This window comes from Hibiscus syriacus, unplaced genomic scaffold (assembly GCF_006381635.1).
Source record: "Hibiscus syriacus cultivar Baekdansim isolate YM2019G1 unplaced genomic scaffold, ASM638163v2 tig00110202_pilon, whole genome shotgun sequence".
Taxonomy (NCBI): Eukaryota; Viridiplantae; Streptophyta; class Magnoliopsida; order Malvales; family Malvaceae; genus Hibiscus; species Hibiscus syriacus.
This window is the reverse complement of record NW_024062625.1, coordinates 722100-737392: the sequence shown is the minus strand read 5'-3', so window position 1 is coordinate 737392 and position 15293 is coordinate 722100. Positions and strand designations below refer to the sequence as shown.

General features: G+C 32.7%; 1 non-coding gene and 1 pseudogene across 1 annotated transcript; one reads left to right on the top strand and one right to left on the bottom strand.

Annotated features, from left to right (window-relative positions):
* The window catches only part of LOC120218962, a 30128-nt pseudogene extending 16352 nt beyond the window's left edge, over nucleotides 1-13776 (top strand).
* Nucleotides 13777-15107: 1331 nt separating this feature from the next.
* Nucleotides 15108-15180, bottom strand: TRNAF-GAA. Its single transcript has one exon. It is a non-coding gene; the product is annotated as a tRNA-Phe (tRNA).
* Between the last annotated feature and the right edge of the window lie 113 nt (nucleotides 15181-15293).

Below are 15293 nucleotides of genomic sequence, written 5' to 3'. Positions count from 1 at the left end.
CTCTCCTCTTTCTTCCTTCTACCGTTATCATAAGTGACGATCAGATATTCAGGTAAATTTATCGATATTTTATGGGTTTGATTGATTTCTATTGGAGTTTTTATCCTGAATGTGTTTGTGTTCCATTGTAATAGGGGTAGCATCCAACCAAATGGCTCCAAAACGTCAGCGTCAGAAGCGAGGTCTTTCTCAAAGCTCTTCTCAACCCAGTTCTTCTCAACCACCTCCTTCTGTAACAAACGATTCTTCTGAGGAAATCAGGTCCTTCGAAACTCTGAACTTTAGATCCGACATGGAGAAACAAAGATGGCAGACGAGTTTTAAAAGATTCGTCCCGAACGTGTCATTGACCTGGGTTTCTTGTTTGATGATAATATGCATTTAGTTTTAAATCCACATTTACATCTTGGGGTTGGCTTGAATTCCTTGGTGTAGAACCAAGATATTATCCCAACCTAGTTAGAGTCTTCTACAACAATGCTTCCTTACAGCACGAGCCTAATAAGACTAATAATAGGAATTAATACACATGTCATGGGGAAGGATATATATATCTCCAGAAACTATGCGGAGGGTTTAGGTGTAGCGAATACAGGGGATTCAGATGAAAATGGTGTAGATTGGTCTACAATTAAACGGGTTACTAGAAATAGCCCAATTCACCTCGATGTAGAGTCGAGAGTGTTTCACAAAATGCTCACATGGTATATCCGGCCTAGTGGGGGAAACATTCAACGCTTCGAGACAGCGATTATTGGTGGATAGCAAAGTATAAATCCAAAACGGCTCCAAACATTGCAAAACTCATATTTAATACAATTGTATATATGGTCACAAAGGGAGCAACAATTTCAACTACACTACCATATGGATGTGTCATCACCCATCTGTTGAAGAAGAAGGAAGTTGATTTTTCGCATGACGCCCCTGTTCGATTAACCCGCAAGATTGACATGGTATTTATTAAAAAAGCGGGATATGATTTTGTTGAAAAACTCGGTTGGAAGCGTGTCAAGGAGGTCGGATTAGATCAAGAGAGGGAGGAAATGGACCCCGTTGGCCATGAAGAAGAGCAACCAAGTGGAGACGCAATGATGGAAGAAGCAACAGTTGCAGAGGATGTCACAATTAAGACCGTGATGGAATACATGGTCAATTTTCGGGAGCATATTGATTCCCTTGTGAGTGGAATGCGATCCGATATTTCATCATTGCAACGTGAAGTCTCCATGTTGCGTAACGAATTACGTCAACGACATCAAACGAGTTAGGTAATTCATTATCTATGTTTCTTAACATTTACACGTTCTGAACTTTATTTTATTTTCTTTAACAGATGTGGACAACCAATCGGTCGCAGAAGATGAAGCTGACGATGAAGATGACGATGATGATGATGATGACGATGATGATGAAGATGATGATCCAAACAAGTATATCGTGTCTGCAACGCCGCCTTCAAGAAAACTTTTAATTTTTGATCTCAATGGTGTCCTTGCCTACATCCCAAGACTGCCGGCAGGTTTTAATTCTATTCTTTTGTATCCATTATTTTAACATATAAGCGTAGAACTTTAATCTCATTTTCTTCATGTTGTAGATGTTGTCCTCAGAAGAGGATTATTTGAATTTATGCAATTTTGTGTCGACAATTTTGTTGTTGCCCTTTGGTCTTCAAAGATGAGGTTAGAACATGTTTGAGGCAATTGAATTACTGTAGTCAAATCGTTAATATACATTTGAATGTTAACATTCATCTTGATTACAATCTCAGGCATAACGTCGACCGTGTACTTGAGAAACTACCTGTATTTTCCGAGCATTTTCTATTCGTGTGGGTAAGATGAATGTCATTACAGTTTGCTGACTTTTCCTTGTCTATGATTCCTACATATTTATGTTCGACTGTTTGTGAACAGGATCAAAAAAAATGCAAACATACGATTCTGTTACCTATTGTAAAGATCTCAATGATGTTTGGAACGCGTGTCCAGATTTTAACGAGCTAAATACACTTTTGGTCGATGATTCAGCGGAAAAAATGATTTATAATCCGGTAGGTTGCATTTATGCAATATGTTTCTGATCAGTTGAACAGGTGTTCAGACATTGATTATTTTAACAACTTATGTGTTTATATAGAAATACAATTACATATGTCCACATACCTTTGACGCTGCTTCCCATTCGAACGACAAAGCTCTAGGTATGACACAAATTTATTCATGCTTATGCGAATTTAATTTATTGTTAGTAAAATTGCACCTCATTAGTTTGATAATTGAAATTATTTATGTATGTCCTCAGAAAAAGGCGGAAACATACGAGAGTATTTGGAAAATTTGTTGAAGGCCTCTAATGTTCCGGACTTCGTTAGAAACAACCCTTTTTCATCGGATTAATTTTGTTTGTCGGTACATTATTTGAACATTCTTGTGTATTTAAATTTTGGTGTGATTATATTGTATGTATATTTTCATTAATTATTCCATATTTGCTTCTATGTGTACATATACATTTGAGTGAGTTTTAAGATATTAATTTAGTAATTATAGGCGTCTAATGATTAATTTTTTACGTTACGGTATATATTATTGTTAAATTAAAAATTCTTAATATTATTTTATAAATATCAACACAATCAACTAATTTTTTGTGCAAATGAAATTATTAAATTAATATTGTAGGTGGAAAACATGAAACATACTTAAAAAATATTGAAACATAAATTACATATCTTTAAAAAAGTTTCGATCCTTTTTATAAAAAGTATGGACACTTTCAACATTATAATAAAATAGATAATTTTGTAATATAACCGTATAAATATACCGGTCTTATGCGCGAATAGGTCTACAACCTATATCGACACTTTTTAATATTGTCGGTACTTTATGTCCATATTGGAAGAAAATTGTGTCGATATAATTTAAAAAAGTGTCGACATTTTACACATCGGAACCCATATTATAATGTAATAGATAATTTTGTAATATAACCGTATAATATACCGGTCTTATGCGCGAATAGGTCTACAACCTATATCGACACTTTTAATATTGTGTCGGTACTTTATGTCCATATTGAAAGAAAAATGTGTCGATACAATTTAAAAAAGTGTCGACATTTTACACATCGGAACCCATAATTATAATGTAATAGATAATTTTGTAATATAACCGGTATAAATATACCGGTTTTATGAGCGAATAGGTCTACAACCGGTATCGACACTTTTTAATATTGTGTCGGTACTTTATGTCCATATTGGAAGAAAAATGTGTCGATACAATTTAAAAAAGTGTCGACATTTTACACATCGGAACCCATAATTATAATGTAATAGATAATTTTGTAATATAACCGGTATAAATATACCGGTTTTATGAGCGAATAGGTCTACAACCGGTATCGACACTTTTTAATATTGTGTCGGTACTTTATGTCCATACCATTTAAAAAAGTGTCGGTAATTTGAAGTAACGCGGTTTTTCTTCCTTCATTCAAAATATTTATATGTACATACAATAGGAGTGATGTTGATACTTACGATATATTATATGGAGATCGTTGTCATTCCATTCCGTCTTGAAAAAATCAGTTGATGTAGGCTGTGTGCTTGTACTCAACTAAGCTTGACTTGAGGACATGTTAGTTTTTTATGCCCCTCACCGTTGCAGTACCCACATCGCCTAATTTGCTTCTCGACCTTGTTCTTCGGCACTTCTTTTCGCTTGCGTTGTTTTCGTTGAGGGTCACGAACATTGTTTACTACAATGCTCTGGTTGACTGAATGATTCAAACCAAACGAGTTTTCTAATTCTTCTATTTTTTTTTTTCATCTCATCTCTTGCGGTTTGAAAGACTCGTCTGTCTTTGATGCAATGTAGCATAACCTACTTGACGTTGAACGTAGAGCAGCGAACCTTGCCATTTGCATCACTTCTGGAGACACATTCAAATCAACATAGCTGGGTGCAGAAGCCTTCGCATCATTAGTCCACCTACTTTGAATCAAAGTCCGGGCAAATATGTGTAGTCCAATTGCTTCAAAATGTGAAGTTGATGGCGACACGGAAGTCCAACGGTCTCGAATTTTTTGCAGGAGCAAATTAGAGTTTCGTACGAGAATCAAAACTAATTTCAAATTTCCTATTTTTTTTCTGCGTACTTTGACAAAATATAATGTTGACATTCATCTGATAAGGACTTAATCTCTGCCTCAATCCGGTACAATGTCTCCCGTGTAAGTTCATCTTGGAACACACGAAAAGATTCGGGGTAAAAATCGCAGCGGCATGGCTTTCAAGGTCGACCAGTTTTGTGATCTGGAAGGGCTTCGTATGGGAACTTAAGTAATCCGCTTTCAACTCGTTCATACGCATTCTACTAATTCCATCTTCAATTGCACGAACAACATCTAAATATGTCTTCTTGTGTTTCAGTGCAATAGCTAGTGAAGCATTCATAGACTCGCACCTTGTGTTGAGCGAATATTGGCAAAGAAATGACCGGTTAGATATGCTTGTGCCCATAAGTGTCGTATTTCCCTTCTCAATCACCCATGGATGCTTTTGGACGTTGAATTCTGAAACAATCGAACGCCATTGAATATCAATTCCTTGGTTGTCCACCAGGAAGCCATGCATTTTGAGAATGCTGCTGTAAACTTTGGGTCACCAATGTTAGCTTGTGCATTGCGAGAAAGATGCCAAGAACATAATCTGTGCTTAGCATAAGGGATAACAGATTTGATAGCCCTCTGCATTGCCCTATCCCCATCGGTTACAACAGAAATAGGTGATTTATTCATCATGGCTTCTAAAAAATTCTGTAGCACCCACTCGAAAGATTGAGACGTTTCGTCAGCGATTATGGCAGTGGCAAACACAATTGTGTTATGGTGATGATTGACACCAACAATAGGCATAATTGGTCGACCATACAAATTATCTTTGTACGTTGTGTCGAACGCAATTACATCACCGAAGCATGTGTAATCCGATCTCGATGTAGAATCCGACCAAATAAGATTATACAATGCCCCCGATTCGTCTACCGAGTATGTCATAAAAACCCGGGATCATCATGTTCTTATAATCAAAGTAGGCAATAAGCGCATTCACATCCCCATCGACGATTTCCTTTGCTTTACCTCTTTGAAGTGCATTGTAGAGGTCTTTATGTGTAAATCCAACATTATGATAGCCCCCTGCCTGCTGCGTTAAATAGTTCATTACTTGTGACGTGCCAACACCGACCTCTTTCAATGTTGTTGCCTCATCGATATCAGCCTTACTTACAGCTCGATTAGAACGCATAAATGGTGTCATAGCATGTGCACAATGCATGATTATGTTTCTGATCAGACTTACTTATAACCCACTGATCGTTTGTATTTGTTGCTGTAACTACGACTCTAGCCTTACATCATGTTCTTGTGACTGGCGTATGAGCACGTTGACGATCCAGTATTGACTTTTGATACTCGAAACCCTTCTTTGGAACAACAAAATTCTTGTGTCTTCACATTCCCTTCCACGTCAAGCCGTGTTGTTCCCTTACGTGCACTAAACCCATGTTCCCGGCGAATCCCTTGTAAAAGTGCCAAGCTTGATCACGTGAACAGAAGAGCTGACCAACCAATCTGTCAGATTCATCAACATTATGTACTTCATGGCATTCCTCGGTTGGCTTAACATTGTCTACTCAGTATTATCCATGGCAAAAATTTTGTTGTGCAAGTTCAGTGCTCCAGGAGTTGATGGATATGTAAACGAAGGTTCATTTTGAACATGTTTCTGTAGTTAAAGGGTGGTACAACATTAAATTCGCAGTACATATTTAGGTATGTACAATAACTACAAGTATATTATCATTTTAAATTCGCAGTACACTGTTAAAAAATTGAAACATAAATTACATAAGTTTTAAAAAAAGTATCGATCCTTTTTATAAAAAGTATGGACATTTCAATATAATAGGTAAACATATGATGTAATAGGTAGCCCTTATATAATGTAATAGGTATCGTTTATAATGTAATAGGTAATGGTTATATTGTAAAGTGTCTATCCTTTTTATAAAAGTGTCCATACTTTTTTCACTGTGGAAAACATTAATTTAAGGTTATCTTTTGAGTGAGTTTTAAGATATTAATTTAGTAATTATAGGCGTCTAATGATTTATTTTTTACGTTACGGTATATATTATTATTAAATTAAAAATTCTAAATAATATTTTATAAAATATCAAAACAATCAAATAATTTTTTGTGCAAATGAAATTATTAAATCAATATTGTAGGTGGAAAACATGAAACACTGTTAAAGTATCGATCCTTTTTATAAAAAGTATGGACACTTTCATAATATAATGTAATAGGTAAATTTGCAATGCTATCGGTATAAATATGGTGGTTACTTATAAATAGGTAAATATAAGCGCTACCTATTACATTATATAAGCGCTACCTAGTATGTTATTGTACTTTATAATATTTCCGGTTAAATAATATAACATAACCGGTCTAAATTTTAACCGGTCACTTGTTTAACCGGTCACGCCGTATATTAGCCGTTTTTTAGGCGCCGCACCGCAGAACGACCCGGCTTTGATCTGACATAGCAAGTGGAGCACACCAATTGTAATATATCGGGAAAATTACTTATTTGGTCATTTGATATTTGATGAATTATGTTAGCTTTATTTTTCCTTTAAGTGTGGCATTATATTATGCATCCAATTCATTTTGATCCTAGAACTTTCATTTTAAATTGAATCGTTAGATTTAGATTTCAATTATTTTAGTCCTAATTTAGATTTTTTATTAGTATCATTATTTATTATATTATTATTTTTAAAACCTCTTTTCATTTTTTATTTCCCTTTTAACATTTCTTTTATATATATGTTTTAGTTATATTTTTCTATTTTTTTTTGGTTTTTTTATTTCTTACTATTATATTATACTATTTTTCTCATTTATTTTATTTTCATTTTTATTCTTATGTATTTATTTATTTTTTTTTTAACTAACCTTTTTATATATTATTATTTTACTTATTTATTATTTCTATTATTTTTTTACTAACTGTTGTTTATTTTTGTCGTACGTTTTGTTTTATTATTATATTTATATCTATATATATATATATATATATATATATATATATTTCCCTTTGCTACCTCGTATTTATTTTTATTTTACCATCTAACATTTTTTGATACTTACAGTGATAATTTCAATCGATCAAAGGTGAGTAATTCGAATCAGGTAATTTAAATTTTAATTTAAATTTTCAACTTTTCGCAACTAAGACAACCGGTAAATTAATTGATACTGAAAGGGCTGTTCAAGGGTGTTGATCATTCCTTGATCGTAACCGACTCCCGAACCCGACACGTTTCTGGTAAAACGCAGATCAGGTAAGATGATGTCTGACCCACCTAAATTCGTTTTAAAATAGTCGGTGGTGACTCTAACCCAATCCATTCAAGTTGAAGTTCAATTTCGGGTCTAACCAAAAGACATCTACGACATTATCAATTGAAAATATAACTAAAATATTAAAAATATATTAATTTAAAAATTTTAGGAGGGTGACTGCATCATCAGACTCCTCCTGTCCATCCCTATTAATTACGGGTGAATGTGGCTGTGAGATTCCTGTTGCTTAGAAGATCTGTACACGAGTTTACGGTAATTATTGAACTTTTTTCTACACTAGTAGGTAATTTATGCTTGATTTCTGTCGGGGGATTATCTTAAATCCAACTCTGGTCGTTGGAGAAGAGGGACTCACCTACTCTATCAAAATTAACTAAAACAATACCATGCAAATATATGGCCGAGCTACCTTAGTATTCGACGCCCCCCGAAATTATTGAAAAATTAAATAAATTTATATAAAAACATTAAAAAAGTTAATATTTTTAAAAATAATTGACATAAAATTATTATATCTGTTATTAAAATATATAAAATTTAATTCTAACAATATAATCCAAATTTTTAACTTAAAATATATGCTCTATCACCAGAGTTTTTGGTATCTCTATGCTCTGCATGTCCCACTTTCACTGACAAGAGATTATTGCAAATCAAAATAACCCAACACCGGATTGACTTTATTCCTCAGCTAAAACTTCTTTTTATTATATAATGTGCATGAAGTTAGCGTGGCATTGAAGGGTTTATAATACTTACGATAATGATTAAAGAATGAGGTAAATGAATTAAGTAGGATTTAGCATGGCAATGCCAACGACATCAACAACTCCCTGTTGCGCTACCCCATGGAGTCAACACTCTGACGCCATTTACTTTATTTCTGTATCATAAAACTAACTAAAGGGCAATATAAAGTATTATGCGGCACGAAAAAATATTTACTTTTAAGTTAAAATTATTATTATACCAAAACACATTAAATGTTTGTTTTAATAATAATTTATTATTGTTTTATAGAAAAGTACAATTATTCAACCACTACTTGATCCAATGAGTTCGTTTGATTTAATAATACTGTAAAAAAAATAATAAATTACTATAATTTTTAATATGAAGGATTAATTTTTTAAATTAAGATAAAATTGATAATATACAAGTTATAACTAAAATATTATTATACCGAGACACATGTACTGTTTGTTTTAATTTTAATGGTGAAGTGATATGTTTATAATAATATTTTGATTTAAAAATATTTTTTTATCAAGCTCATAATTAAATGATACTAAATTTTATATAACAATTAAAGCGCATAATAACATAAAATTATACCAATATGACTGAAATGTGGCAATTCTCTGGAAGTTTCTATTGGCTACATTTTATTCTCATGACCATGCATGCACCTAATACGCGGAGAAGACTTTTAATTTACAAGTCAAAGTTTTTCATGTGTCGTTGACTTTTTTAAAAAATTAAAGGGGTAATTCTATGATTAGTTATTGAAGTTTTTTGTTTTTTCCCCTTTGAATAGTCGTGAACAACTTTCTTAATACAAAGTATCCTCTTAAAAAAAAAATAGTCGTGAATAATTATAAGGTAGTATTTGTTCATAATTTTATTTAACCATTAACAACATATACACTCTACATACATAACTGCCGAAATCCATAATTTTAAGAGAGAATAACACTCTCTTTAATCATTAGAATCACTCAATAAATTCTTTACGTTTCTTATTGTAACAAAAGAGTTGATGGTTTGATTAATAAACTCTTCATAAATTCAATCAACTATTAAAAGTTAATGGTAGCGATATTAAGTCTCAGGTGGCCACAATATCAATTTTCAAAATTGAAATTAAAAATATTAAGAAAATGAATAAATCGTCATTTTGAACTTTATCGTCAATGTTTCATTTGCATAGCTTCATAAACCTTTATCCTTTTATCATCATTTTTTGTGCAATTGAATATAATAAATTATTTAAGCAAACTTTGGAGTCCATAAAATGGAAACTACGTGGAATGTGACATATAAAGAATTTTAGTTTTCCAAATGATTAAACAATTTATGAGTTAATGTCATCTAGGGTTTACAACTATAGAGGCGGGCATTTAATTTGACTATGCATGGTCTCCATCTACGTTAGTAACCAGATAACTAAGATCATAAGGATGAAACCCTAAATGTTATTATAATATCATATGTATTGAAATCAATCTTAATCAAAGTCATCTAAGATATTTTTGAGGCCATGAGCAATAATTCAAATATAGGCCGATAAAATTAGAATATATTCTATTACTTTGAACAATCAATTTAATAGTATTTTAATAAATCATAGAAAATGATTAAATTTTGTTAAACACATTATTTTCATTGTTTTGTTAAGAAAACACCTTAAATACAACTAAGTGAGAATAATTTTTTTATGTAAGTATGATATGGAGCTTGATTTTGAACAATAAAAAAAAAAATAAAGAATAATATATTGTTTTACCGATAAATTAAGATTGAAGAAGACTAACAGTTAAAATGCTATTTGATAAATTGAAGAATGAGATTAAAAAAAAGAGAGAAAAATATGATTTGATTTAATTCAAAGTTGAATGAATAAATGAGAGAGATAGAGAAAGGGATGAGAAATTGAGAATTTTATAGAATTAGAAAAAAATAGGATGCCTCAGTTATAAAGGTAGAAACTGAAACTATTTTATAAAATCTAAATAAAATTAGGAGCCTTCAATTATAAAAGTAGAAAGTGATGACTATTTTATAAAGTTAAAAAATTTAGAGGCCCTTAATAATTAGGGTAGAAAGTGAGGATAATTTTATAAAATTGATAAAAATAAAACCCTTAATAATTAAGGTAGAAATGAGGACTATTTATAAAATTGAAAGAAAAACCCTTAATAATTAAGGTAGAAAGTGATCCAATTAGTAGAAATTTTCCAGGTAAACAACAATTGAAATATAACCGATGTGACACGAGGCAGAAGGTAAAAATATTGACATGGTTGATACGTTAATAATGTAAAGAATCAGTGTCACATTCCGCACTAAAAGAATTAAACAAGTGTTATGGTGTATATGAAAAGTCCAGTAATTGCATGCATTATCAATAATTAACGTTGTTAATTTCTGGGTTATATCTCCAGTCTTATCTACATTATCCCTTGGGTGAAGTGACAGGTGGCGATTTTAGGGATTAATAAAATAAGCAAAATTTGATAAAGCAAGAGCTTTGTTTGAACTTAGCTATTGTCCTTACTATATCACGCCTAATATTCACCCTAATACATACACAAAATAATTAATTAGATATTATCCCTCTTAGCACACTAAGCAAACAAGAGCTAATCTTATGGTAATTTAAAAAATTACAACGAGTGAGAGGATAAAGAAGAAAGCTTGAACCAAAAAATATCGACAGATAATTAATATGTTAAACACTTAGGTTATAGAGCCTAGAACTAAACGAAGTGGTCAAAAAGGCAAACTAGAAGACCCAATCCCTAGAAGAAGAAGAATGCCTAGTAAAGTACATTAACTTTACCTTACTCCTTTCTCTAAGCTTATTATTCTATAGTTAATTAACCAGTTTTATTAACACCTTAATCCAAATCAAAACTACCCAATTCCAATTGTGTTTCCCACAAAACAAGTGGATTATACATTAGGTTTGAATCAATTATATGGGAAACAGAGCCAAGCAAGAAGAAATTAGTTTCCCATAAACAAAAGTCAACCAACATTTTGTACCTTTGTTAATGTATTATACTCTAAATGTATATTATATGTTAAACCAAAAGTTGGTCTAATTGAAATATTTCAGTAAAGCAATCAAATTAGTTTGCAATTAGCATCAATCATTCCACCTTATTAATATAGTATGCACAACAATCTAAGCTTATCTTGTTATCAACCCACTGATCCCACCCTTTACCAGCTCTCACTCAAAGGACTCTTAAGCTTTGGTCTTATTGATGATGAAACGCAAGTGTTTATATGTCAACGCATAGATTCTAGGGTTAAGAGAAAAGACAAGCACAAACATGCTTTTTTCTTCTTCTTACTTTTAAATCTTAATTTATCGATTACTTGTTATTAGTTTTACGATTCTAATTATCTTCATACTATCATAATATATCGTAATTAATTATTATAATCAAATGTTATGCATGATTATGATAAACACGGGATAATCAAAGAAATATGTGTTAAAATCTATAATTTAAATGTATGTTTAAAATGTTATATGCTTTTGAAAATTTGATAGTTTTCCTCATGTTAATTTCTATGCAGTTGGGGTTCCGGGGACCCTTTTCTTCCCTTTGTTAGCTTAATAAAACCAAGGGAAAATATTATAGAAAGGAAACCAAGGTCAATGAGTGGTGGTGCTTCTAATTAAAAAGGTTTTGAATACTCAATCTCTTTGGCATTTTCTTCATTGCTTTATTTAAAATATTGCCTTCATTTATAATTTTAAATTCATTTACACAGCAACCCTAAGTAGCCAACTTGTAATTCGTTAGGCCCTGATAAAAAATTAAGCATTTTATGGGAACAAAATGCCTCACGTCACCCAAAATTTCTCACCTATAAAATCCAGCTCTCTCCTTTCCCCCATTTCCCCCAAAATCTAACCAGCTTTTTCTTTGCTTTGAAGAAACAAACGAAGAAGAAGAAGAAAGAAGACATGGGTCGAGCTCCTGCTGTGACAAAGCTAACGTGAAGAAAGGACCATGGTCACCTGAAGAAGATGCTAAGCTCAAGGCTTATATCGAACAGTATGGCACTGGAGGCAATTGGATTGCTCTTCCTCAGAAAATTGGTATATATATATCCCCTAGTTACCCTACATAAAACTTTGTTTGAATTATATATATATATATATATGGTGGGAGCTTATTTGCATGTTGTCAAAAGATTTTGATTTAACTTGACCTTTTGTATTTGTTGGGTAATATTTCATAGGCCTTAAAAGATGTGGGAAGAGTTGCAGGCTCCGATGGCTGAATTATTTGAGGCCAAACATTAAGCATGGTGGGTTCTCTGAAGAAGAAGACAACATCATCTGCAGTCTCTATATAAGTATTGGAAGCAGGTAATGCATCCAGTCTTTTCTTTTTCCTCTCAAACTTTAGGCTTTGATTGCTTGTCTTCTTATTCTTTGTCCTCGATAGATACCCTTCACGAAAACTATATGCAAAGCTGCATCTTTTACAGTTAGATAATTTAGATCTTCTTTACTTATGTTTTTTTTTTTCCAATTCCCTAGGTTCTGATATTCTCTCTTTGTTCTTCCATGCTTCGTCTTTTCTCGTTGAGGATACCCTTGACTGAGTTGGATCTACTTTTTTAGGTGGTCCATAATTGCTGCACAACTGCCTGGGAGAACTGATAATGATATCAAAAACTACTGGAATACCAAATTAAAGAAGAAACTACTTGGGAGGCGCAAACAATCTAACAACATCCATAGGTTCTCCTCCTCCAATCAAGACTCTAATGATCATCAGCCCACTGGCTCAGCCTCCTATAATAATCAATTCTCTCCGGTTTGAGCAACTCAGCGTTGGAACGACTCCAACTTCATATGCAGCTTCAAGGACTTCACAACCCTTTCTCTTTCTATAACAATCCAGCTTTATGGCCTAAGAACATTCACCCCTTGCAAGACAAGATGATCCAAAGCATGCAGGCTGCTGCATCCAATGGAAACCCCAACCTTCTTATGCAACCTCTCTTGGAAAACCCTCAGCCTGCAAATGAACAAAGCGTTGGTGATCTCTATGATCCAAAAAATTTCAAGCCAAGGGGCTTGAAGTGCTGGATAATTCTTTGGATGGAATATCTCCATCGGATGACTCGGTTCCTTTTGGAACCGGAGACAATTTGATGGATTCGACGATTGTGCCAAAGGGAAACGGAAATAATGGTGATTTTCAAGCAGTTCGAAGTTGCAGGGCGAGCTGGATGAGTTTCTTAATAACAAAACAGCCGGTTATCCCCAGGAAGAAAAATGGCTGATCAAGTACTGGATTGTTCAAGGACATGAATGGTTCAAAGGAAAGCTTGATTTGGTGGCCGACTGAGTTCGATGCAAAATCATCATCTTCCAACTCTTGGGATTCAACTTCGCTCCTTCAATCCAATGGGGTCTTTCAGGATTATGAATTAGGTTACCCTATGTAGTGAGAGACAAAGATAGAAAATCAAATGTAGGGATGGTTTACTCTTTAAGCTTATTTGTGATGAACATAAGACGGGGAAGACTGCTGGGTTTCATGCAAAGATATCATGTAAATTGTGTCAATAATAACGTTAATTTCCTTCTCAACTGCACTTTTTTTTTCTAGAGCTTCAAACAATAGTAATCCTATGCGACTTGAGAATCATTTGTGATTCAATCAACATTTATGTTTGGAACACCGTTAACTAAAGAACACCTTTAATCCTTAAACTTCAGAAATTTATGTTTAATTAAATTTAATTATTATAAAAGCAATATTATTAATGAAATTAAGATTCAATCAACATCAAAAGAAATTCCATGTTGAATTTGCATGAAAAATAAATTCATGTTTTCACATGCATGTAGCTACATAGACTAGACCTAAACAAGTTACTTGTTTGCATAGCATGGTAATTTTCTTACAAAATTAGCTTTTACAAGTACTGGAAACGAAACGGGGTTTGTGCTGCAATGTCTTTCATGCGTGTGAACAAAAGTTTCAACTTTGAATAAGCAAAGCCATTTCAAGGTGCCTTTGAACCAACAATCTCCAACTATAAGGAACAAGGGAGGTTTTAGTTATGTTTGGGAATTGGAAATTTACGCAAAAAGGTAGTTAAATTTTTTTAATTCTTTTTGGTCGGTAAACCATATAGTAAAAGACTAGTTGAAGTGATCATCTCCATCCATTGCTACTCATAAAGAAGAAAACAAACTTGTTGCTTGCAAAACAATCCCCCCCCCTAATTTACAGTTACTCAAATGTTTTACCTGCCAAATCCATCAGTTTTATAACTCTTAAAATTGAAATTTCCTTATTCTATGCATCGCCCAGGGTTCTTTTTCCTCCTTTGATTTAGTTCTCTAATCCAAGAATGTTTATTTTTATTAATTTTTATATTTCATTAAAATTTAAAGAAGTTAATTTGGCCTTTTACCTTATGCACATATTTTATACATTGCAGTTGTCAGAATTTGATGTTTTGATTATTCTAGGCTATGGGAATTCTTAAAACATCTCTAACATTAATATAACAGTTTCCCCTTTAAAATGAAAATTTCAAGGAAGAAATATAACTCTAGTCCCCGTGTGTATTTTGTTTTGGCATTTATAAAAAGATAAAACTTAAATCTAATATTTATATTGTTTTTCTATACTCCTAATGAGGGTAAATTCTTAATGGTTAAATTTTAAAAGAAACATTAAATTTTTTGTATATATAAATATAGATATAATATGCTAGGAGATCATTTTTTAATACATGGGAGTTACTTCTGTACTTATGTTCATGATGATTTAAGGGCCTGACCTTTATTGTTTTTTTGGATTCTTCCAATGAGTTGGTCAAGTCGAAGTGGGCCTTTATTGTTTCGATCAGGGAAATAGCATGTAAAGGGACGGAGGGAACTTCATGCGGTGAACGTGGATCGAACACGTGACCTTTACATCTTCAGTCTAACGCTCTCCCAACTGAGCTATCCCCGCATGTTGATCTGAATTCAAAATAATATAATTTCTCAAATAAACACTTGGAGATGCTATTGCAATTACTACGCTGCCCCATTTTTTGATATATATATATATATATTCGACGTTCG